This window comes from Anomaloglossus baeobatrachus, chromosome 12, assembly GCF_048569485.1.
Source record: "Anomaloglossus baeobatrachus isolate aAnoBae1 chromosome 12, aAnoBae1.hap1, whole genome shotgun sequence".
Lineage (NCBI taxonomy): Eukaryota > Metazoa > Chordata > Amphibia > Anura > Aromobatidae > Anomaloglossus > Anomaloglossus baeobatrachus.
This window is the reverse complement of record NC_134364.1, coordinates 92,465,407-92,492,832: the sequence shown is the minus strand read 5'-3', so window position 1 is coordinate 92,492,832 and position 27,426 is coordinate 92,465,407. Positions and strand designations below refer to the sequence as shown.

The window sequence follows — 27,426 nt, the reverse complement described above, 5'->3', positions numbered from 1 at the left end:
ATTCACTACTTTACTTAATAGAAGGGTATCAACCATGCGTGATCACCACTCCATATTACATCTATAGCAGTGACCGACGAACCCCAATCCATTGATAAACATTCTATATGGACAACTCAATAAAGGAAAGGTTACCTTTAAGAGTATCTTCGTTACTTCAGAAGTCCTGTGTCTTAAAAACAATATAATAAATGACTGCAGATGTGCCTTAAGTAAGAACTAACGTTTTTTGTTTCTCCTCCCCTCTACGCACATGATTTCTGAAACGTGGAACAGACGGCAGCTCCTCCAATAGAAATATCTGGTCCTCTCAATGTAATAAAGCATTAAACCCGGCATTCTACATTTATCTAAAGATGTTGACGGACAAAAGTTGTACTGTAGAAAAAAAAAAAGAAACAAAAATGAGACGTCTACAAGAAAAGAAGAAATGGAGAGCGCCTATGTGGTCTGCAGATTCCCATCATGTAAAGTTGTCATCCTCTCACCGATCCGGAGGATGAAAGACGGTCAGGGTACCGCCTGCAAATGTAAACTATTCACAGGAAGGAGGAGACCCCACTCATCATGGAATGACGGACGGACACTAGGAGGAGTTGGCAGTGTTCTAACACTTTTCCTCTCCCCGCCGGTCACACGCAAGTAACTTGTAAAGACTAAAAGGACGACCTCCTCACCAAAAATCCATGTTTGTAGGACCCTGGTGTGAAATGGGAGAAATTTTATGTTGACATGTTAGTTTTGTGTGGGGTCGAAAATGTAAAAAATACTTTCAAATAAAACTTAATTTTTTTTTTCCAAAAGAAATAAGATCTTTTAGGTCTTGATAAGTAGCGATCCGTATTACTATCCTACCCTCGAGTGACTCCATGTCATCCCATCCAGCACTTCACACAGTGGACAGACGCCTTTGGTAGCGACAAGGACCAGATTCCTCGGGGAGAACTCGGGTTTAAATAATGGGACGACGTCCCACTGAAATCCTGGGCGGAAAGAGGAAAATATAACATTATATGATGGAGTAAAAAAGAGCATAAAGTCATAGTATAGGTTGAGATCACTATATCACGGGTGGGGAATATCGCAGATTTAGGACTGCGCCTCCATTGCAGCCTTACCCTGCACAGTGGAGGCCAGGCCCGGTAATAAAAAAGGACACCAGCTACACTCAGCTCAGGTGTCGGCACCACTCCAGAAGTGTCGACTTCTCATGAGCTTGCTGACTACGCCGACTTCACTGTACTATCCTACGGACACAATTGACATCCGGAGGAAGTGTGAGCTGCCACTTTGCCCAAAGGAGAAGAGAGTGAAGCCAACGCTGATTGGCCGCAGACATCGTGTAACGTAACATCATCATACGATCTCAAGTAGAGGCCATGCCAACGCTTCTGGAACGGTGCTGGAGCGGAGAATAAGTGATGTTATTCTACTGGGGGGAAAACAAAAAGATTCATACGAGGTTGTCCAAGTAGTGTATTGAACGTAGGAGTTCTCAGTAATGCGAATATGGAGCAGTTTTTGGTCACACCTAGATGGATAGCAGCAGTCTTGTCGGTCATGCGTCACACACACTGTACCTGTAGAAAAATTATCAGGTCCAGCAGGATCAGGGTTTCCACCAGTGGGGTCAGCAGCAGAGCCAGACTAAAAAATGCCACCACTTTCTATTGCTGTGACAACATGTCTGCTACTAAGGTGAGACAGCGGGGGGTATCAGGATCCAACCCGACTCGTTGCAGGCTTTGTTTGGCATATCTGAAAAAAACAATAGCACAATGTCCATCAGCGCCACATGTGGAAGTAAGCGGCGCTCGAGAACCCCTTTAAGATTAGTCTTAAGCCTGCTTTACACGTTGCAATTTCGCATACAATATCGTATGCGATTTGCAACGCCCCCATCGTATGTGCAGCACGTTCAATTTGTTGAATGTGCTACACAAACGATTAACCCCCATCACACATACTTACCTTCCATACGACCTCGATGTGGGCGGCGAACGTCCACTTCCTCTAGTTTGCTTGCAACTTTGTTTTTAATTTGGTACATAATGTTTATTGATGCATAGTACCTTTTATTGTATTATACACTTCACTTCATATATTTTATGTGCGGGGAGGTCACCTGAATGTGCTCTACTATTTAAGGAGAGCTGGTCTTACCCCACATGTGGACCCGTAGAAGCCTAATTACAGGCGAAACGGCTGTCGTCCGCAGCGGGGGGCCGCATCCAAGTCTCCTCCACCCGCTTACAGCTTACACCTTTTAACCATGAATATGGAATAAAGGTTACCGGACGAAATATCACAGCTTTGGTGCGGTCTCATTCTTCTTTTTGTGGATTATTGGGACTTCCTTCTCCTGTTTTGACCTGCACGCTAATCCGGATTCCCTACTGACAGTTGGTAATGTGTTTCCTTACCTACAAGTGGTATGACAGATATGCATGTGTAGTGCAGGACTCCGCTCTTTTTGGATATCTACGATTAATCTTAATCTTTGGGGTCCTTTGCACACTCTGCGTTCACCTTTATATATACAAGTGGATTGGACTTGTGTTACGGGCTACACGATGGATAATATGGATAACATGGACAGCACCAGCATGTCTACGATTAATACTACAGGTGTTCAAGCGGGTAGATCTGATGCGGCTTTTTTCTTTGTGGAGTGCAACCAGAAAAAGGATACAGATGTAATGGGTGTAAAAACCCTGGAACAAAAAATGTATTCCCTCTCTGAGAGAGAAGTGCGGTTGTTTTGGACAGTGCGATCTTTACAATCTTATGTGGACTGCAATAGGGTCCCAAGGGGCTTGCGTATTATTACGTCTGTGTCACAATTTCAGCATGATTTGACTTTTGTAAAAGAATGGGAAACCATACAATTGGATTGTTCTATGAAGTTGTTGCAATTAAGCCTGCTTTACACGTTGCAATTAGTTGTACAATCGCATTTGCGATGTGACACGCCCAGGTTGCATACGGGATCTTATGAGATTGCACGTAGGTCGTTCATTTGCTGTCACACGTGCGTTAGTAGTCTATGTTAAATTGATCAATTTTATGTGCGATCCTTTAGATCATGTGTTCTGTGACGTATGCATTGGGCACCTTTTTTTTTTTTTATTTATTGACTTGACAAGCGTGTGTAATGTGTAGGGATGCGTTTTTACTATGTCATCTGCCATTCAGCTCTGCTACATGGCCGCTGACAGCAGACACAGACAGCCATGTAGCAGAGCTGAATGGCAGATGACAGCAGACACAGAAAGAGCCGCACGATCAGAATGAACTCGGGTGAACTTCCCCCGACTTCATTGTCAAGCTGCGGCTCTGTCTGTGTCGCGCCCTGATTAGCGGTCACCAGTGAAGGACTCACCGGTGACCGCTAAACTCCTGAGTAACTGAATTGAGCAGCCCTCTCTCATATACTCACCGATCCCCGGCGCTGCACGGCATTCACACTGCTCCGGCGGCTTTTACTATTTTGAAAAAGCCGGCCGCCCATTAAACAATCTCGTATTCCCTGCTTTCCCCGCCCACCGGCGCCTATGATTGGTTACAGTGAGACACGCCTCCACGCTGAGTGACAGGTGTCACACTGCACCCAATCACAGCAGCCGGTGGGCGTGTCTATACTGTGCAGTGAAATAAATAATTAAATAATTTAAAAAAACGGCGTGCGGTCCCCCCCAATTTTAAAACCAGCCAGATAAAGCCATACGGCTGAAGGCTGGTATTCTCAGGATGGGGAGCTCCACGTTATGGGGAGCCCCCCAGCCTAACAATATCAGCCAACAGCCGCCCAGAATTGCCGCATACATTAGATGCGACAGTTCTGGGACTGTACCCGGCTCTTCCCGATTTGCCCTGGTGCGTTGGCAAATCGGGGTAATAAGGAGTTATTGGCAGCCCATAGCTGCCAATAAGTCCTAGATTAATCATGTCAGGCGTCTATGAGATTCCTTCCATGATTAATCTGTAAATTACAGTAATTAAACACACACACCCGAAAAATCATTTATTAGAAATAAAAACACAAACATATACCCTGGTTAACCACTTTAATCAGCCCCAAAAAGCCCTCCATGTCCGGCGTAATCCAGGATGGTCCAGCGTCACTTCCAGCGCTGCTGCATGAAGGTGACCGGAGCTGCAGAATACACCGCCGCTGCTCCGGTCAGCTTCACACAGCAACTGAAGACAGCCGTGCGATCAGCTGAGCTGTCACTGAGGTTACCCGCTGTTACTGGATACAGCGGTGGCCGCGGGTAACCTCAGTGACAGCTCAGCTGATCGCGCTACTCACCGCCGCTCCTCTCACCTCCACGCAGCAACTGAGGTGAGTAGCGCGATCAGCTGAGCTGTCACTGAGGTTACCCGCTGTCACTGGATACAGCGGTGGCCGCGGGTAACCTCAGTGACAGCTCAGCTGATCGCACGGCTGTCTTCAGTTGCTGTGTGGAGGTGACCGGAGCGGCGGTGTATTCTGCAGCTCCGGTCACCTCCATGCAGCAGCGCTGGAAGCGACGCTGGAGCATCCTGGATTACGCCGGACATGGAGGGCTGTTTTGGGGCTGATTAAAGTGGTTAACCAGGGTATATGTTTGTGTTTTTATTTCTAATAAATGATTTTTCGGGTGTGTGTGTTTATTTACTGTAATTTACAGATTAATCATGGAAGGTGTCTCATAGACGCCTGACATGATTAATCTAGGACTTATTGGCAGCTATGGGCTGCCAATAACTCCAATAACTCCTTATTACCCCGATTTGCCAACGCACCAGGGCAAATCGGGAAGAGCCGGGTACAGTCCCAGAACTGTCGCATCTAATGTATGCGGCAATTCTGGGCGGCTGTTGGCTGATATTGTTAGGCTGGGGGGCTCCCCATAACGTGGAGCTCCCCATCCTGAGAATACCAGCCTTCAGCCGTATAGCTTTATCTGGCAGGTTTTAAAATTGGGGGGGACCGCACGCCGTTTTTTTAATTATTTATTTCACTACACAGTATAGACACGCCCACCGGCTGCTGTGATTGGGTGCAGTGTAACACCTGTCACTCAGCGTGGGGGCGTGTCTCACTTTAACCAATCATAGGCGCCGGTGGGCGGGGATCAGGGCCGGCGCCAGCACCCGGCAAACCCGGTCAAATGCCGGGGCCCTGAGCTGCCGGGGGGGCCCAGTCGCGGTGGCAGGAGTGGCGCACCGCTACTCAGGGCGGCCTGGTGGCCGCGCTGTCACCGCCCCCCGCCGAGGATCGAGCTTTCAATTGCATCGGCATCGCAGGTGCCGATACAATTGAGAGCAATGATGAGAGAGTGAGCGGCGCGCTCCCTCTCTTATCATTCTCCCCGCTGTGACTGTCGGCGTTCTTCTGACAGCTCTGCAGAGGACCGCGGTGACGTCATCACTGCGCGCCTGCTGAGAGGTCAGAGTGAGCGACAGCAATGGACGACGCGTCGAGGAGACCGGATCAGCGGGGGAACGAGGAGAAGTGAGCCGCCCCTCTACTGACACTGGGTTCCCCTGACTCACAGGCCAGCCACTACACAGGGTATGTGACATATGGGGGTGTAGTGTGTGAGATCTGGGGGGGTGCAGGCTGTATGGGAAGCAGTGTGTGTGGGATATGGGGGGTGCAGGCTGTATGGGGAGCAGTGTGTGTGTGTGATATGGGGGGTGCATGCTTTATGGGAAGCAGTGTGTGTGAGATATGGGGGTGTAGTGTGTGTGATATGGGGGTGCAGGGTGTGTGACATTTGGGGGCAGGGGCGTAACTACCGCAGTCGCAGGGGTCGGAAGGAGAAGAGAGGTACTTGTTTTTTTATTTTGCTGGCTGCATGACACATGGAGGCCTGGGGGTGCTGGCTGCATGATACATGGAGGTCTATGGGACTGCATAATAAACATGAAGGACACCTTATACATGGACTAGGGGTGCATTATACATGGAGGAGTATGGGGCTGCATAATACAATATGATGATTTATGGCGCTACATTATAATACATATAGCACTATGGGGGCTACATTATAATAAATGGAGAAATATGGAGGCTACCTTACACATGGTCACACATGGGTGTGCGTTATAAAACATGGAGGACTGTGGTGCAGTATAATATATGGAGTACTATGGGGTGAATTATAATACATGGAGAACTATGGGGGTGCATTATAATATATGACGGGTTATGTGGGACCCTTTATATTATATGGAAGGCTATGTGGGGGCCATTATAGTATTTGGAGATCTATATACAAGGAGGACAAAGATACAAGTATGGGATGGGAATGTTTTGTGCTGAGGGAAAAAGGCTCTTTCCCTCAGCACCCAGCTTTCCCATGCTCTGCTATACATCTCTCAGCACCCAGCTTTCCCATGCTCTGCTATACATCTCTCAGCACCCAGCTTTACTCTGTTATGGGAAAGCTGGGTACTGAGGGAAAGATGGATATCAGAACATGGGAAAGCTGGGTACTGATAGAGGGATTTCAGATCATGGGAAACCTGGGTGCTGAGGGTAAGAGCCAAGTGACAGCATCATTATCCTGTACCCCGAGTGTCAGTGTCATTATCCCGCACCAGTGTCGGTGTATGTGAAGGGGGGCCCCGGTCCAAATTTTGCACCAGGGCCCATCAAACTCTAGTTATGCCACTGAGTATTAATCACTGTATTCTACATGAGGGTGCCTACTGCTATCTGGCTCTGCACTGTGCTATATACAGGCTATGCTATATACAAGCTGTATGCTACATGAGAGTGCCTAATGCTATCTGGCTCTCCACTGTGCTGTCTGGGTCTGCACTGTACTATATAGGTCTGTGTACTACATGAGGATACCTAATGCTATCTGGCTCTGCACTGTGTTATATAGGTGCTGTGTACTACATGAGGGTGCCTAATGCTATCTGGCTCTGCACTGTGGTATTTAGGGGCTGTGTACTACATGAGGGTGCCTATTGCTATCTGGGTCTGCATTGTGCTATATGTGTGCTGTATACTACATGAAGGTGCCTAATGCTATCTGGGTCTGCATTGTGCTATATGGGGGCTGCATAGTGCATATGGGGGCTACATAATGCTATATGGAGGACAATGGGGGCTTCATAACACAATATGGGGCTGCAAACTACTATACCCCCAGAGTTGTATGTCCCCCCCACCCCAGAGCTGTATACACCCAGAGCTGCATGTCAACCTCACAGCTGTCCCCCCCACCTCAGTCACTGCCCTCCTCTAGAGCTGTATACCCCTTTCCTCAGTAATATGTATTCCCCCCAGTATTGTGTTTGTCCCCAGCCTCTCTTGTGATGTATATACAGCAGTGTTAGTGTGCCCTATGTGCGGCCATGTCTGTTAGACAAGCCGGGAAGTGAATGAGGCTGTTGTCGGCTTCCCAATATTAGAAATATATATACAGGATAAATATATAAAAATAATGTGTGTGTGTGTATGTATGATGTGTATCTATGTATGTCAGTGTATATGACTGTGTCTAGATTTATGTCTATTTATGTGTTTTTGTGAATTTCTCTTTAAATAAGTATGTGTACGTGTGCCTGTATGTGTATGTATCTGTGCATGTCTATGTGTGGATGGGGCCCACTGAGACTCTTTTGCCCAGGGCCCACAAAAACCTGGAGCTGGCCCTGGCGGGGATAGCAGGGAATACGAGATTGTTTAATGGGCGGCCGGCTTTTTCAAAACAGTAAAAGCCGCCGGAGCAGTGTGAATGCCGTGCAGCGCCGGGGATCGGTGAGTATATGAGAGAGGGGGATAGACTGACATGGACAGAGAGTGAGGGACAGAGATAGTGACCGACTGACAGAGATTAGTGAATGACAGACATTGTGAGGCGCTTCAGAACGCAGCTTTTCAGCTGCGCTCTGAAGCGGACCTTTTTTAAGCTGCGGTGCAGAGCGCACACCTGCGCACACAGCATCAGACACCAAAATCGTATGAGGGATGTCACACGTTACAATTGACTAGGTTCGTGCAACAAAACGCTCAATTCTAGACAAAGATACGATGTGTTTGCGATCAACGGTTTTGCGTTCAATCCTGATCGCACGTAGATGTCACACGCAGATACCTCACAAACGATGCCGGATGTGCGTCACTTACAACTTGACCCCAACGACGGATTGTGAGATATATTGAAGCGTGTGTAGCGGGCTTTAGTCTTAAAGAAAAATATAGAGGATTATAATGCTTTGAACCTAGAACTAGAAAATTTAAAGCAGGATACTCGCTCCAGGGTGGCAGAGGATTATTGGTCCTCGTTTACATCTAGATTAGATAAAAAATTGATGGATGTTCAGACGGAAATTAAAAATAAAAAAAGAGAAAAATTTCTGAGAGACAAGCATGATTATGACAATAACCAGATTCTCTGCTGGACAAAAGATAAAACAAAGGGATATAAAAAATATCCATATATGCATAATAAAAATAAAAAAATCGAATGCACAGAATAAAGGATATTGGACAACTGATTCAGAGTCCAGTGGCTCTGAAGAAGTACTCCCAGGTCCTTCCAGGGAGACCCCCTCGGTTGTGCCCACTCCGGCCCCTTTAGGAAACGCATCCGACGGGGGGGCAGGAAGGGGCACAAGAGGAAGGGGACGAAAAAGAAAATCAGTGTCATGGAGGAATTGAGTAGTCTCTTCAAGTAACAACATAATAAATCTATCTGAACATTCACTAACAAATGATATGGTGTCCGTTTTGTCAAAAGGCTTAAGTTTTTGTGTTCCTGAGGAATTTAATTTTGTGGAGTTTAGAATTGATCTATATAAAGCGATAAGAAAGATACATTTATTTAAATATTTCAATCAAATGTCTCAAAATAGAAATGTGGTTCTTGAGGGTGAACAACCATGTACAGTGAGTCAGGGAACTTTTGATGTGACAGGGACATTTGACCCCAACACATTAAAAGAAGCTGCGTTATTACTCAGTCTGAATGATCCTATACAAGAATTTGATGTGGATATAAATGAAATCATTTGCGAACCTATGAGATTCACAAAGGGGAACAAATCAGACTTCTATCCACCCACAACACATGGGAATTTGATTGATCTGTTTCAAGACACAGTAGTAAAAGAAGTGGAAGCTCTAATGTACCCACGGTCAAACATGAACTTGAACAAGGGCGAACTAACTGCAGTTAAAATCATGCGCACGTGGGAAGACACAATCTTCCACGAAACGGATAAGGGTGGCAACATTGTGCTCCTGTCCCGAGATAGGTATCTACAAGAATGTTTAAAACAGCTACAAGATCGTACAACATATAGACCCTTATTATCTAACCCCATTAGTGAATACAAAAAACAACTTATGCGTCTCCTGGACAGATATATAACCCTTGGTTTTCTTTCCAAAAAACAAGTAGAAAAATTAATCCCGCCCTTTCCCACAAGGCCACACTGGTATTGTATACCAAAAATGAAAAAAATCCTCCTGGCCGTCCAATAGTGGCGGGAATTGGCTCACTCACTGAGCCACTCTCCCACTATTTGGATTGGCTTTTGAGACCACTATTAACCCATATTCCATCCTATGTTAAGGACAGTGGAGATTTTCTATCGCTCCTAAAAGAAGTAACATGGCAGGAGGGCTATAGTTTAACTAGAATTGATGTGGACAGTTTGTACACACGGATCCCACGAGTTATGGGTATAAAAGCGGTGAAAGATATAGTTACACGCAGCGGTAAGAGTCCGTTATTTTGTGAGTTTGTGGGTGAGGCGCTGGACTTCTTGTTATCTAAAAATGCTTTTATGTTTCTAGAAAAATGGTATGTACAATGCGGGGGTACTGCGATGGGTACCCCCGTCTCGTGCGCCATGGCTAATATATTTTTGGGGTATTTTGAAGGCAAATACGTATATACGGCCAATAACCTCTATTTGAAGCATATTAAGCATTATTTAAGGTATGTCGATGACGTGTTCATGGTGTGGGATGGAACAGAGGAAGAGTTTTCCAACTTTGTTTCCTACCTCAACACCACCAACACCATGAACATGTCGTTCACCTCTACCTTCGGTGGTAACTCCATAAACGTTTTGGATGTTGAAGTTGGAGTAATTGATGGAGTAACAACCACAAAGGTTTACAGAAAACCCACAGCTTCAAATTCTGTCCTACACTATGAAAGCGCCCACCCCAACACACAAAAACCGCTTTACCTTACTCTCAATTTTTGAGGATAAAAAGAACTAACAGTACCAGTGTGGTCTTCTCGGAACAGGCGGTGGAATTAAAACACAGATTACAGGAACGGGGTTACTGTCCCGATACTGTCATTGATGCAGCGTATAAAAAAACTTTATCTGAGGGATCTCATCTCTGTCCAGCAGACTACTTAATGGATAAAAAAAAGAAAAAGAGAAAAAAGAATAGTACTAATGACAGATTTGCCATTAGTTTTAAATTCGGACCCATGTTTGAAACTATAAGAAAAACTCTTAATAGTAATTGGCACATCCTGGAGAGAGATCCTGAGTTGAAAAATATGACCACTTCAAAACCGTTGATTTCCTATAGGAGATGCCATAATTTGAGGGACATACTGGTCAGAAACAGATTGACAGGTCAAAACACATGGTTGGACAGACAGTCCCCGGTTGGCAATTTTAAATGTGGCCAATGTAGATTTTGTAATCTACATATGACCGGAAAGTCCGTAAAAATTGGCTCTCATTTACATCAAATTAAACAGTTTATATCTTGAAAAACAAAATTTGTAGTCTACATAGTAACGTGCCCTTGCGGAAGATTTTATATCGGAAAGACTATTAGATGTCTATATATTCGGTTTAGGGAGCACTATAATTCAATCGCAACAGGCAAGGGCTCTCCTAGACTGATAGAACATATACGGGAATCGCATGATGGTTGCCCTGATATCCTCAATTTTGCCGGTTTAGAAAGAGTCTCACTTCCCCCACAAGGAGGGGACCATCAAAAATTACTTTTGCAGATGGAAGCAAAATTAATCATAAAATATGGAACACAAGGGGCATTAGGAATGAATGACCGCAATGATTTATCAGTATTTTTGTAACAGTGAGGTTATTTTGCTGCAGTAATATCGTCATAAAATGAATCTATATGCCTATATGCCTAAAGATTAATGGGACTAATAACAATGAACAAAAAATATATGTATATATATAAAAAAACAATGCATGAATAATAATATATATAAAAAAAAAATTCTCTTCTTTGAAAATTTCAATACTGTATGGCAATTATGTATAAACTCATGTATTGTATGAGCAGCTTTACAATCTGTATTTCTATGTATTTTTGTTTACAATCCTACTCTGGTTTGCTTGCAACTTTGTTTTTAATTTGGTACATAATGTTTATTGATGCATAGTACCTTTTATTGTATTATACACTTCACTTCATATATTTTATGTGTGGGGAGGTCACCTGAATGTGCTCTACTATTTAAGGAGAGCTGGTCTTACCCCACATGTGGACCCGTAGAAGCCTAATTACAGGCGAAACGGCCGTCATCCGCAGCGGGGGGCCGCAACCAGGTCTCCTCCACCTGCTTACAGCTTACACCTTTTAACCATGAATATGGAATAAAGATTACCGGACGAAATATCACAGCTTTGGTGCGGTCTCATTCTTCACGGGTGGGGAATATTGCAGATTTAGGACTGCGCCTCTGTGAGGTAAAGCCTGGGATATGAAGAGGAATTATGACGAGAAGTCATAATTGCTCTCATCACTCCCTGGCAGTGCCCCCCTCCCTTCTTGTTCCAAATGTACAGCATCTGGAAGGTGTCACATTCCACTTACACAACTCATGGCCATCTCCTCTGATATGGAGATGAGATGATGTGAGGACAATGGATCCAGGATGACTCCCTGCCGTCACCCTGTAACAAGAGTTGTATCTCATTAGCAAGGCTTGGAAGTAGCCAGACAGAACGACTCCAGTAAAAAATGGTTCATATCTCGCAAGCCATATCTCCGATAAATATGGCAACCATAACAATGGTGTCTCCGCATGTGGACGATGCTGGCACACCCTTTTTATGGAAGTAGGACATTGGGAAACACACCAAACGTGATATCAGCCATATGGGAACTCGTAGACAGGTCATGAGTCCCCTCGTTCTGCAGCTAAATTCATAACTGTCACAATGAGAGCATTGGCGTCCGTCTACGACGCTCCCAGGCACAGTTATGGCCAAAATCCCCTTTTCTGGATAATTCTGATCCATGCAGGGGGAGTGGCAGTGCTTCCCCGTGAGGTCACTAAGGTAGGAGGAGACCTGGATTTGCCCAGGTTGATAACCCTGCTTCGGCCATTTTCCAAGGTTCTTCTCGCTGGGGGCACGTGTAGGAAACATCTGTGGGAGTTCCTGGAAACCTGGTCTACAGCGCCCCCCTGTGGCCAGACGCACAAGGTAACTGATTGAATTGCATACCTGTTTGTAAACCATGCTTTATCTGTAACTGTACTCTGACATATGTATATTCTGTAGATTCCCTATTGTATATATTGTAGTTTCTAGTGTGCTTTAGGCGATTAAATTATATAATTAATCTTGGGCTGTTCTGTTATCTCGATCTTGAATCCCACGTCTGCGTGTTCGGCTAATAGTTACCGTAACGGATGGTCAACACCCTGCTCAAGGGACTTGAAGGGTACGCGGCCGCGTACCTGGATGACATTGCCGTCTTCAGTCCCACCTGGGAGGACCACCTAGAGCATCTAGCACAGGTGCTCAGGCGGATCCACCGGGCAGGATTGACCATCAAGCCGGGAAAGTGTCAGCTGGCCATGAGCGAGGTCCAGTACCTCGGTCACCGGGTAGGTGGGGGAACGCTGAAGCCCGAGCCTGAGAAAGTGGAGGCCATCGCATCCTGGCCCACCCCCAGGACCAAGAAGCAGGTGATGTCCTTCTTGGGGACCGCTGGGTACTATAGGAGGTTTGTTCCATGCTATAGTAGCCTAGCAAAGCCCTTGACGGACCTCACCAAGAAGAAGCTGCCCTCTGCAGTCGATTGGACAGTGGACTGCGAGACAGCCTTCCGGGCCCTAAAGGACGCCCTGTCCAGCCCGCCCGTGCTACAGGCAGCCGACTTCACGCGGCCGTTTGTAGTACAGACCGACGCCAGTGACTTCGGCCTCGGTGCGGTGCTCAGCCAGGTGGACTCTGCGAGCCAAGAGCACCCAGTCTTGTACCTGAGCAGGAAGCTGTTACCAAGGGAAGTGGCCTATTCTACAATGGAGAAGGAGTGCCTGGCCATAGTGTGGGCCCTGCAGCGCCTGCAACCCTATCTATACGGGCGCCACTTCATCGTGGAGACGGACCACAATCCCCTCAGCTGGTTGCACACCGTCTCTGGGACGAATGGGCGATTGTTGCGATGGAGCCTTGCGCTCCAGCAATACGACTTCACCATTCGCCACAAAAGGGGCCGTGACCACGGTAACGCAGACGGGCTGTCCCGACAAGGAGAGGTCGCGGACGGGCGCACGGGGGAACACCGGAGGGTGCTGCCCCCTAGCGCCCTCAAAAGGGGGGAGGTGTGAGGTAAAGCCTGGGATATGAAGAGGAATTATGACGAGAAGTCATAATTGCTCTCATCACTCCCTGGCAGTGCCCCCCTCCCTTCTTGTTCCAAATGTACAGCATCTGGAAGGTGTCACATTCCACTTACACAACTCATGGCCATCTCCTCTGATATGGAGATGAGATGATGTGAGGACAATGGATCCAGGATGACTCCCTGCCGTCACCCTGTAACAAGAGTTGTATCTCATTAGCAAGGCTTGGAAGTAGCCAGACAGAACGACTCCAGTAAAAAATGGTTCATATCTCGCAAGCCATATCTCCGATAAATATGGCAACCATAACAATGGTGTCTCCGCATGTGGACGATGCTGGCACACCCTTTTTATGGAAGTAGGACATTGGGAAACACACCAAACGTGATATCAGCCATATGGGAACTCGTAGACAGGTCATGAGTCCCCTCGTTCTGCAGCTAAATTCATAACTGTCACAATGAGAGCATTGGCGTCCGTCTACGACGCTCCCAGGCACAGTTATGGCCAAAATCCCCTTTTCTGGATAATTCTGATCCATGCAGGGGGAGTGGCAGTGCTTCCCCGTGAGGTCACTAAGGTAGGAGGAGACCTGGATTTGCCCAGGTTGATAACCCTGCTTCGGCCATTTTCCAAGGTTCTTCTCGCTGGGGGCACGTGTAGGAAACATCTGTGGGAGTTCCTGGAAACCTGGTCTACAGCGCCCCCCTGTGGCCAGACGCACAAGGTAACTGATTGAATTGCATACCTGTTTGTAAACCATGCTTTATCTGTAACTGTACTCTGACATATGTATATTCTGTAGATTCCCTATTGTATATATTGTAGTTTCTAGTGTGCTTTAGGCGATTAAATTATATAATTAATCTTGGGCTGTTCTGTTATCTCGATCTTGAATCCCACGTCTGCGTGTTCGGCTAATAGTTACCGTAAATCGGTTGGTGGCAGCGAGTTGTGCCAAGGATTATTGTGGGGAGGCCAGTGAGATTCGGGAAGATATTATATATTCCGCCCGCGGAGGTCGGGGGAATATATACCCTACTCTCACCGGGGACCCTTCAATAATCGGCATAAGTAGTATAGCGGCCTCCTTGCTTATTGTCGGGCAATTCCATAATTGGCCTGACTATAAGAGGGGCGCTAGAGAGCGCGTCACGTGCTCTGTCTGTCGGTCGGGAGGTATAAAGGAGGGGTGACCCCACTTGTTACCCCCCGATTGTGACGTACTGGTAGCCAGCGCGGGGGATTTCTGAGTGACCCCCCCGGTGGTTTGTGACAGCCTCCATTGCAGCCTTACCCTGCACAGTGGAGGCCAGGCCCGGTAATAAAAAAGGACACCAGCTACACTCAGCTCAGGTGTCGGCACCACTCCAGAAGTGTCGACTTCTCATGAGCTTGCTGACTACGCCGACTTCACTGTACTATCCTACGGACACAATTGACATCCGGAGGAAGTGTGAGCTGCCACTTTGCCCAAACGAGAAGAGAGTGAAGCCAACGCTGATTGGCTGCAGACATCGTGTGACGTAACATCATCATACGATCTCAAGTAGAGGCCATGCCAACTCTTCTGGAATGGTGCTGGAGCAGAGTATAAGTGATGTTATTCTACTGGGGGGAAAACACAAAGATTCATACGAGGTTGTCCAAGTAGTGTATTGACCGTAGGAGTTCTCGGTAATGCGAATATGGAGCAGTTTTTGGTCACACCTAGATGGATAGCAGCAGTCTTGTCGGTGATGCGTCACACACACTGTACCTGTAGGAAAATTGTCAGGTCCAGCAGGATCAGGGTTTCCACCAGTGGGGTCAGCAACAGAGCCAGACTAAAAAATGCCACCACTTTCTAGTGCTGTGACAACATGTCTGCTACTAAGGTGAGACTGCGGGGGGTATCAGGATCCAACCCGACTCGTTGCAGGCCTTGTTTAGCATATCTGAAAAAAACAATAGCACAATGTCCATCAGCGCCACATGTGGAAGTAAGCGGCGCTGGAGAACCCCTTTAAGATAAGTCTTAAGCCTGCTTTACACGTTGCAATTTCGCATACGATATCGTATGCAATTTGCAACGCCCCCATCGTATGTGCAGCACGTTCAATTTGTTGAACGTGCCGCACAAACAATTAACCCCCGTCACACATACTTACCTTCCATGCGACCTCGATGTGGGCGGCGAACGTCCACTTCCTGGAGTGGGAGGGACGTTTGGCGTCACATCGACGTCACGCGGAAGCCGGCCAATAGAAGCGGAGGGGCAGAGCTGAGCGGGGCGTAAACAACCCGCCCACCTCCTTCCTTCTGCATTGTGGGCCGGGAGCCGCAGGAGGCAGGTGAGATCTGTTCATCGTTCCCGGGGTGTCACACACTGCGATGTGCGCTACCCCGGGTACGATGAACAATCTGACGTTCAATGCGTCAGGAATGAACGACTTGCATGCGATGAACGGTTTTTCGTTCAATCGCAATTGCATGTCGCTCTCACACGCTACAACATACCTTACGATGCCGGATGTGCGTCACTTACGACATGACCCCGTCGACACATCGTAAGATATCTTGTAGCGTGTAAAGCAGGCTTTACTCTGTGAAAAGCAGCTTGTGAGCGTTCTTGATGGTCTGGATCCCGGAGCGTTTCATGGTGGGATCTATACCCCGGATCACAGTCTCCAGCACGGCCCTGTAACAATGAATCCTTAATACGTCACTCTCAGGCACACTATGTAGTCCTCGATGGCATGGCAAGCCATCTCTCTGGTCTTGTAGGAAAGTTTGTGGCCGGGGAGTCCATAGACCCAGGAGCTTACGGGGTAGCCGAATTGTTGTAGTTGTGAGTCACAGCGGCGTGATGAAACCAGGACCCCGGGAGGCTGCAGCACTTCACAAGTTGTCAATTTCATATACCCCGTTTCCCGAAAATAAGACACTGTCTTATATTTTATTTTGCCCTGAAAAAAGCACTAGTGTATATGGACTTGGACCCTACCTGAGCACCCAAACCCTCACAGAAGTGCCGTGATAATTTCTCATTATTTTCAGGGTGTGTCTTATTCTCGAGGAGACATGGTTGGGGGTAAGTTTACCTCCACAAAAAGCAAAGCCCCCCCCTTCCTAGGTTCGTAATACTTACCAGCCCCAGGCGTCTGTATGGCTCCCAGATCTCCCTGTGATCTCCCAGTAGGTGTGCTGCACGCCTCCCCTGTGTCTGGCTGACACTCGCATAGATCACATCACACTCACTCATACTCATACAGACACATACATATCAGACTCCACATCATTTCTCCCTGTGACCTCCCAGCAGCTGTGCTCCCCTACATCTGACTGACACTCACATACATCAGATCTCTCTCTCTCTCACACACACACACACACACACACACACACACATCACATTCCACATCATTCCTCCCTGTGATTTCCCAGAAGGTGTCAGACATCATAATAATAATAATAATAATAATAATAATCTTTATTTCTATAGCGCCAACATATTCCGCAGCGCTTTACAATTCAGGAGGATCATATACAAACAAGTAACAGTTATAGAAATACAATATTTAGAGGGAAAAAAAAAGAAAAAACACAACCCTGCTCGTGAGAGCTTACAATCTACAATGAGATGGGGGGGGAGAGGCAAGGTTCAAGTGTTTATTTACAATGACAATCCAGCCATCTCACGGACATGGGGGATAGATAATGGTTTCCTCGACCAGTGGGCCAGAGCCTTGAGATGCCTTTGGGTGCCATGGAGTTTGATGTGCAGTTTTGTGAGAAGTTGTAGAGGGACTATGTGAATCGAACTGATTAGGGAGTGTGATAGGCCGCCCTAAAAAGATGTGTCTTTAGGGTGCGTCTGAAGCTGAGTAAGTTGGGAATTGTCCTAACTTCTTGGGGTAGAGCGTTCCAGAGGGTTGGTGCAGCTCGGAAGAAGTCTTGGATCCGGGGGTGGGAGGTTCGAATTAGTGTGGATGTTAGTCGAAAGTCGCTTGCAGAGCGTAGAGAACGGGTGGGGTGATAGACAGAGAGGAGGGTGGAGATGTAGGGGGGTGCCGCACTGTGGAGAGCTTTGTGGGTGAGAACAAGCAGTTTGAATTGGATCCTGTGATATATGGGCAGCCAGTGCAATGACTGGCACAGAGCAGAGGCATCCGAGTAGCAGTAGAGGAGAGAGTCTAGTTGGGGGGAGACCAATTAATAGAGAGTTACAGTAGTCAAGGCGAGAGTGGATCAGGGCCACGGTGAGGGTTTTTGTCGTTTCCATAGTGAGAAAGGGGCGGGATTCTAGAGATGTTCTTAGGTGCAAGCGGCAGGAGCGGGCAAGACATTGTATGTGGGAGGTGAAGGAGAGATCGGTGTCAAGTATAACCCCCAGACAGCGGGCCTGAGGCCTAGGACTTATCATGGTGCCACACACAGAGAGGCAGATGTCAGGTTTAGGAAGGTTGGAGGATGGAGGAAAAAGAAGAAGTTCAGTTTTGGAAAGGTTAAGTTTCAGATAGAGAGCAGACATGACATTGCAAACTGCAGTCAGGCAGTCACTTGTGTTCTTTAGTACAGCGGGGGTGAGCTCAGGGGATGAGGTGTATAGCTGTGTGTCATCAGCATAAAGATGGTACTGAAAGCCAAATCTGCTGATGGTCTGTCCAATTGGGGCAGTGTAGAGGGAGAAAAGAAGAGGGCCAAGGACTGAACCTTGAGGGACCCCAACAGTGAGAGGGAGAGGAGAAGATGTGGAGCTAGCAAATGATACACTGAATGAACGGCCAGAAAGAGAGGAAGAGAACCAGGAGAGCACAGTGTCCTTTAGGCCGATAGAATGGAGCATAGAGTTAAGGAGACTGTGGTCAACAGTGTCGAAGGCAGCAGAAAGGTCAAGAAGAATAAGCAGAGAGTGGTCACCGTTACGTTTTGCTGTCAATAGGTCATTGGTCACTTTGACAAGGGCAGTTTCTGTTGAGTGAAAGGGGCGGAAGCCAGACTGTAAAGGATCTAGAAGAGAGTGAGTGGAAAGGTAGCGGGTGAGGCGAGAGTAGACCAGGCGCTCCAAGAGTTTGGAGATGAAGGGGAGATTAGAGACTGGTCTGTAGTTGCTTGTGCAGAACGGATCGAGAGAAGGTTTTTTTAATAATGGAGTAATGATAGAGTGTTTGAGGGAGCAGCGGAAGATACCAGAAGAGAGAGAGAGATTGAAGATTTTAGTTAGGTGAGTGGTGACGACCGGAGAGAGTGTCTGGAGTAGAGGTGAGGGGAAGGGATCAGTAGGGCAAGTGGTAGGACGAGAGGAGGATAGGAACCTGGAGACTTCCTCCTCTGTGACTGGGTCAAATGTGGACAGTGAGCTGGATGGGATATGGGGATGGATGGGATTCACAGCGCTTGGTGGCTGGGAGCTGATCTCTTGGCGGATGTTTTCTATTTTCTCTGTAAAATACCAGGCCAGGTCATCAGCATGAAGGGCTGTGACAGGGGTCTGTACTTTGGGACTGAGGAGGGAGTGAAAGGTGTCAAAGAGCTTTTTTGGATTGTTGGCAAGTGAGGAAATAAGGGTGGTGAAGTAGGTCTGTTTGGCGAGGTGAAGGGAATAGTTGTAGGTCCTTAACATCAGACAGCATACACACAGCTTTCACATCATAACTTCCTGTGCTCTCCAGTGGACGCTCCCAGCAGCTGTGCTGCACACGCCGTCCTGCTCTGCCTCCTGTCGAGTGTCGACACTCACACATCCGATCGCAAACACTCACACTCACATACACACACACACACACACACACACATACTGTACATAGCATACCCGCACACATCTGATCGCATACACTCACACACAATCACGATATCCCAAATACTGGTACAATCGCGCACACACACTCACAACATCTGGAGATACCACATGCTTTCGACTATGTGATCCTCCAGCAAGTCCTGGAAGCTCACTGCACTGCACAATATCGCCGCCGAGAAGCAAGCGATATCGCTGGATGTGGTGAGTGTGTGGATGCGATCTGTTGTGTGAGCTCTGATGTGTGTGTGCATGTGTGTTCCGCCGCAAGACCTTGATGCGCTCACCTGCTCCCGGTCGGCGTCTGGTAAGTATGATCGGGGGTCTTCTTTCTTTAGGGGGTGCCCACTGTCTATAATGAAGTGTCCTGCAGTGTCTTTAACTTTTTTAACACTGCATGGACACTTCATTATTGACCACGGTTAGGTCTTGTTTTCGGGGGATATCTTATATTTAAGCATCCCTGAAAACTCCTGCTAGGTCTTATTTTCGGGGGAGGTCTTATTTCCGGGGAAACACGGTAGCAGCAGGCAACTGAGGTGATGCCAACAATGTGGTGGCACCACGTGAAGTGGCGCAGCATGGCAATGCTGAGGTGTCCGCAGGCATGGAGTCCGGGTAATATAAAGTTGTCCTTCTGAGTAAAATGGCTCTAGTCTAAAGGGCTTACTCTCAGGCAGGCAGCCTCCATAGGGTCTTGTGTACAGGTGGGACTCGTATTGGATCCGGTCTCTTCATGACTTGTTAACTGATGTGCAAACTCTTCCAAAGAGGCTTGAGGGTCTACACAAGCCAAAATGTGACGTGGAGGTATGATTGACTTGATGTTGGTGATATTGTAAGCAGTGATCTTAAAGAAAAGAGGTAAAAAATGCATAAGTGAAGAGAATGAAAAGATTTTGCTTGCCCTGTCCCCCAGCCACGGCTGTACCAAACTAGTCAAAAACATAAATTTCACGTTACAGGTAAAGTGGACTTCTAAAGTCAACTTTGTCGGCCTCTTTGCTTCTTTTTCAGGAAGTAAATTAGATCCCGGTCGAATTTGACAGCCATGAGAATAAAGTTGAGGTCAGCATCTACTGCTGTGACGACGACTCCCTTGAGCGAAGGATGAGACTCTTAACAGGTGACCCTAAAAAGAAAATGTAGTGATAGAGAGGTGATCAGCAAGCATCCAGCGGTCATCTTCATGGATGGACATTATCAGATACAAAAAGAACAATGCTAAACACTCAAATACCATTTAAAGGAGTGAGAGGCTAATGATAAGCAATAAGACATTCATATGTCAGTCAGCTGTCACTGTTCATTTACACACCCCATGCCTTGCAACAAGGAATTCACCAGATCTTGTTGCCAAATGGCCAGGTGACAAATCCAATCAACACTAAGGACGCCAGAGTAGCCCCCTTGCTGTAAAGAGTATTCAGTCAGGGAGATGGGGGGCATCTACAAGTTTTACAATCAGCTTCAAATGAGAATCCTAGACTTTGAGGCTCCTGTGTAAGAGATACAACATTAGGGAGCACTTTGCTCACGCATATAGGGCAGGCATATTTCCTGCTTCACGATGACGAAAAACATGGCACAAATATTTTCTATTAATAGTGCAACGTGCAGATCAGCTTAAAATTAATAATTATCCAAGGGAAGCCCACAGATCTATCATGTTTCATAACTATGGATAGATCAAATCATAACTAGAAATATAATTGATGAGATGCTGAAGATGGGGGAGATCGAGGCATCAAACAGCACTTGGGCCTCACCTGTAGTCCTTGTCCCAAAGAAGGACCGAACAACTCGGTTCTGCATGGACTACAGGGGCCTCATCGCTGTCAAGGTTGCTGATGCATACCCAATGCCATGCATTGATGACCTGCTCAATCAGTTGGCTGGGGCCCAGTACCTGACCATCATCTAACTGAGCCAGAGATATCGGCAGATTCCCCTCACACACGAGGCATGGGTACGCTCTGCCTTTATCACCCCGTTTGGACTGTACGAGTCCATGGTGATGCCATTCGGAATAGCAGGGGGGCTCTGAAGCAAGAGCCTGGGAAAGTGGATGCCATCACATCCTAGCCCACCCACATGAGGTTCATTTCACACTATAGTAGCCTGCGAAGCCCCTGACGCACCTCACCAAGAAGAAGTTGCATTGTCGTTTGGACAATAGACTGCGAGACAGCCATCAGAGTGCTCATGACCGCCCTGTGCAGCTTCCCAGTACTACAGGCAGCCGACTTCATGCGGCCGTTTGTAGTACAAACTAATGCAAGTGACTTTGGTCTTGGTGCAGTACTCAGCCAGGTTGACTCTACTTGACAGAAACACCCCATTTTGTACCTCAGCAGGAAGCTGTGGCTTACTGCACGATGGAAAAGGACTAGCTATAATGTGGCCTCTGCAGCGTCTGCAACCCTAACTATACGGGCCCCACTTCATCGTGGGGATGGATCACAACCCCCTCAGCTGGTTACATGCTGTCTCTGGGATGAATGGGAGGGTGTTGCGCTGGAGCCTTGCACTCCAGCAGTCCCACTTTACCATTTGCCACAAGGGCTGTGATCATGGTAACGACAATGGGTTTTCCCGGCAAAAAGAGGTCGTGTACGGGAGCATAGGGGAACACAGGAATATGTTGCCCCATAACACCCGATAAAAGGAGAGGTGTGAGAATTATAATGTTAGTCAATCATTCATATGTCAGTCAGCTGTCACTGTTCATTTACACACATCCTGCCCTGTAGCCAGGAATTCCCCAGATCTGGTTGCCAAATGACCAGGTGACAAATCCAATCAACACTAAGGAAGCCAGAGTAGCCCCCCGCTGTCAAGAGTATTCAGCCAGGGAAATGGACAGCCATCTACAAGTTTTACAACCAGCTTCAAACGAGAATCCTAGATTTTGAGGCTCCTGTGTAAAGCCCGCTTTACACGCTGCAATGTATCTTACAATGTGTCGGCGGGGTCACGTCGTAAGTGACGCACATCCGGCATTGTAAGTACATTGCAGTGTGTGACAGGTACGTGCGATTGCGATTGAACGATAAAACGTTCATCGCATACACATCGTACCCGTCTCTAGAATTGCACGTTAGGTTGTTCATCGGACCCGGGGTAGCGCACATTGCAGTGTGTGACACCCCGGGAACGATGAACAGATCTTACCTGCGTCCTGCGGCTCCCGGCCCAGAATGCGGAAGGAAGGAGGTGGGCGGAATGTTTACGTCCCGCTTAGCTCCGCCCCTCCGCTTCTATTGGCCGGCTGCCGTGTGACGTCGCTGTGACGCCAAACGTCCCTCCCACTCCAGGAAGTGGACGTTCGCCGCCCACAGCGAGGTCGTATGGACGGGTAAGTAAGTGTGACGGGGGGGTTACTCGTATGTGCGGCACGTTCAACAAATTGAACGTGCCACACATACGATGGGGGCGTTGCAAATCACATACGAAATCGTATGCGAAATTGCAACGTGTAAAGCAGGCTTTAGAGTTACAATATTGGAAAGCGGTTCGCTCTCACATATGGGGCAGGTATATTTCCGGCTTTACGACGACGAGACGCATGTCACATATATTTTCTATGAATAGTGCAACGTGCGGATCAGCTCAAGATTAATAACTCTCCAACGGAAGCCTACAGACCTATCATGTTTCATAACTATGGAAGGAACAAATCATAACTAGAAATATAATGGTCATATCTTACTGTGTATGGCATGGCCTCAGCTCCTGAGAGTATACTGTACATTACATCAGATACTATCAGGTGCCGGCTGTGTATGATGTGGACTCAGCTCCTGAGAGCGCACTGCACATTATATCAGTGACTATCGGGTGCCGGGGCTGTGTATGGCATGGGCTCAGCTCCTGAGAGCGGACTGTACATTACGTCAGTGACTATCGGGTGCTGGCTGTATATGACGCGGGCTCAGCTCCTGAGAGTGCACTGCATATTACATTAGTAACTATCGGGTGCCGGCTGTGTATGGTGCAGACTCAGCTCAAGAGCGCACTGTATATTACATCAGATACTATCAGGTGCCGGCTGTGGGAGCACTGCACTTTACAAGCATACCTACACGATAACCATCATGTGTATGTACTAGATAACTTGCATTCATCTACCTTGTATTCCTTGTGTTACTGTCCGATAAGAGTAGATCAGCCAACTCTGGGGCAGCCAGGTCTGACAAACGCTAATCTCCAAGACACGGGCAGCGTCTCCCACAGGTTGTTGGTGACAAATTCCTAGAAAAAAAGGATTCTAAATAGAGGCAAATACTGCAACATGTAATATCGTGCAACTTACTTTTTCTGTCCAGCATGAATTGCACAAAATATCATATTTTTTAAACTATGAGATGTTATTTATAGCAATAAACAAAAACTATTGCAGTGGCAGCTTTCTCCTGATACAGCGTCCACCCAACTACCGTGAGATCTGCCCCCTCTTCCTCACACCGATTGATCTTATCAGGAGATGAAAAAATAGGGTCTGCACGGAGGCCTTCAGGTCTGCGTAGAGGCCGCGGGGTCTGCACAAAGGCTGCGGGGTCTGCACGGAGGCCGCACAACCTGAGCAGCAGACGGACCTCTCAGATCTTATCAGCCACATGCCTGGAAGGAACTTAATGTTTAGTGCATTTAGCAGAGTCGCACACATGTGTGTAGCAGAGCCAATCAAGTGTGTATGTATGTGTGTATAGCAGAGCAACGTACATGTGTGTGTGTGTGGAGCCCCTGACCTGGTCAGGCACCACTGCTTACTGCACCCATGCTGGGGGCAGTACAATACAGGTAATCCAGAAGGCTGACCGAGGTGTGACTACACAGGCGCATAGTAATCAGGTCTCACACATCTACCTTTGGGAGGACTCCTGAGAACTTCCAGGAGGGGGCGTGGCCTCCATGTCCACTCAAGGGGTGTGGTGGAGAGCCTGGTTGCTAGGTGGCGTAGGCAGGCACAGAGGGGAAAGAGGAAGAAGGAGGAACAAGAGTCTGGAGCAGAGTGTTGAGGAGAGAGGAGTCTGGAAGTGGAGCTCAGAGGGAGCAGACGTGCAGAACCCACGAGTGAGCCAGTTTAGTGTGCAGGTCAGGGAAAGCAGACGTGAGGAGCGGACCCTGGAGCTGTTGCAATCTAACAGCGTCCGCACAGTGACTACTGACGGGGGAGATCGGTCACCTGGTAGTGCCACCGGAAATCCACCCAAGGCTAAAGAGAGAGCAAACGGGTGGCAGAGTAAGGGGACTGCTGGGGAGGCACCAGGCCCGCAAAGGGTAACAGGTCCCGGTGAAGAGATAGATTCATTTTTCTTCTGTCAAACCTGCCTGAGGGGGCACTTCAGACCCTCAAGACAACACCACAGAGTCCGGAGCCACGTAGCAAAGAGAGGGCCCATAGTTCACAGGAGGCAAGCAGCCAGAGTGACCTGGTCCAGGCTACAAGCAAACGGGCCAAAACGAGGGGAGTACAAGCAGCAACTTCCCTGAGAGACCCCCGTCGGGACTGCAAGTCGGGGTCATCACAAACAACAGAAGGGCTAGAAAAGGTGAGTCAGCAGCCACCCTCACAAGTCAGCCTGAAGGACGCCTGGATCCAGCCTGGTTCATCCCATCTACGCCCGGGTTACTCACCCTGCCACCATCAGTGAGTAAAATGCCTGAAAGACTGTTTGGACTGTGCCTGAGTCATTCTGCACCTTGTGGTTCCACACACCTACACAGGGTCCTGGGGCTTGTCTCACTTTCGGGAGGCCACTACAACTGACTGCACCCACCATCAGCCCCAGGCACCCCTTAATCTGCAGTGGCGGTCCCCACTGACCGCAATACCGAGAGTGGCGTCACGACAATCCTAAGAAGACATCTTACCTGTGACCAGACTGTTCCATCCATGTGGAGTCCCTGAAGGTAATGCACCGACACAACACCTGTGGGGCTTCACATGTGCAGCAGAACTATGTATGTGTGTGTAGCAGAGACTTGCACATTTATGTGTGTAGCAGAGTCGCACAAATGCAAATGTGTGTTTAGAAGATCCGAGTGTGCGTGTGTGTAGAAGAGCCGCGTACATGTGCATGTAGCAGATCCAGGTGGCATCACTAGGGAGGCATAGACAGGACTGGGGGAGCATAGAGATCACCAGGAGGGCACGGACTGCACTGGGGGGCATAGATAGCAGTGGAAGGGTACAGACAGCAGTGGCGAGTACAGAGCACTGGGGGGTACAAAGTACTGAGGGGTGGCACACAGCACTGGGGAGCACGGACAGCATAAGGGGGGCACGGACAGCACTGACCGTGGCATGGACAGCACTGATGGACAGCATTAGGCGGTGCGGACAGCACTGGGAGAGCATTGACATCACCCAGGGGGTTCACACAGCACTAGGGGGGCATGGACAGCAGTGGGAGGTTACACAGCGCTGAGGGGGTACACAGCACTGGGGGGTACAGACAGAATTGAGGGTACACACAGCATTAGGGGGTACACAGCACCGGGGGTACACAGTACTAGGGGTACACAGTACTAGGGGTACACAGTACTAGGGGCACACAATACTAAGGTGTACACAGCACTGGACGGTACACAGTACTAGGAGGTACACACAGCACTGGGGGGTACACACAGCACGAGGGGGTACACAGCACTGAGCGGAGGGGGGGCAGCGATGGGTTGAGTACTCACAGTACAGGGGTGGGGGTGGGGGCAGTCACACACAGCACAGCACAGGTCCGGGAAGCCGGTAAATCTGATGCAACTCTTCTGTGACTTTAGCGCAGCGTGCTGCTTACCCCGCCCACCAGAGCATGCTAGCCCAGGCCAGGGTTAAGCCTAGAATGTATGGTCTGCAGTCAGGTCCTGAAAGGAGCCTGTACATTCTAGCGTTTAGTAGTGAGTCTGTTTACAATGTACAGGCTGAAGTCAGGATCTGGATGGAGGCCATACATTCTAGCATCTACTTACAGGGCATTAGGCAGTGGGATTTAAAGGGCCGGCAGCCAGGAAAAGCACGGCTGCCACCAGATCACTGCGGTCCCCGAGAGTGTGCCCAGGGGCCGCATAATAAGTCGTCATGTGCCGCATACGGCCCGTGGGCCGGAGGTTCCCCACCCCTGCTCTAAGGTCTGGAGAGACATAATAATAATAATATTTATTAATTTATATGGCACTATTAATTCCACAGCGCTTTACATACATTGGTAATACTGTCCCCATTGGGGCTCACAATCTATATTCCCTATCTGTATGTCTTTGGAGTGTGGGCGGAAACAGGAGTACCGGGAGGAAACCCACACAAACACGGGGAGAACATAGAAACTCCTTACAGATGTTGTCCTTGGGGGGATTTGAACCCAAGACCCCAGCGCTGCAAGATTGCAGTGCTAACCACTGAGCCACCATACATTTGCAAAATATATTTTTTTCAATTAATCCTTAGCAGTTATGCAATGTTACATTTTCAATTTTTCATATGGATACACCTCGGTTACTTACCGGTAGCCGGTTTTTCCAGAACCCATGACAGCACCACCTGAGAGAGAGATCCGCCCAGCGAGGACAGGAAACCATTCTGAAATAAAAGGGCGGTACCTCTCCCCTTCGTCAGTTGATTACCGAGAATTGAGAGGACCTCCAACAAACGTTAGAACTTAACTCTATCACCAACTATAACACACATGCACACCCAGAATAGTGCACACTAAGGATGAAAAGGGAGGGATTATATGGGTGCTGTCATGGGTTCTGGAAAAACCGGCTACCAGTAAGTAACCGAGGTGTTTTCCCCTCACCCATGACAGCACCACCTGAGAGATTTCCAGAGAATAACGTATTAGGGAGGGACCAACGTCTCAAGCACCCTTCTACAAAACGAGAGATCAGCAGAGGAGGATAGATCCAACCGATAGTGACGGAAGAAAAAGGAGAATGTGAAGACCAGGTAGCGGTCCTACAAATCCGGTCAATAGATACCTGCGTCTTCTCAGCCCCGGAGGACGACACCGCACCGGTGGAATGGGCCCTTAAGCCCTCAGGGAA

At 48.1% G+C, this 27,426-nt stretch overlaps 1 protein-coding gene and 1 pseudogene across 3 annotated transcripts in view; one reads left to right on the top strand and one right to left on the bottom strand.

Moving 5' to 3' along the window:
- Positions 1-3,138, top strand: part of LOC142257931 (Fc receptor-like protein 3) — a 49,155-nt gene extending 46,017 nt beyond the window's left edge. For 2 of the 3 annotated variants that reach the window (XM_075330223.1, XM_075330222.1), the window contains one exon: positions 277-3,136. The gene's annotated coding sequence lies outside the window, so the exon portion shown is untranslated. Of the gene's footprint in view, positions 1-276 lie in introns of all 3 variants that reach the window. The other variant, XM_075330224.1, reaches the window with a different exon arrangement.
- On the bottom strand, positions 847-21,542 carry LOC142257569 (methyltransferase-like protein 25B; annotated as a pseudogene).
- Positions 21,543-27,426: the final 5,884 nt, after the last annotated feature.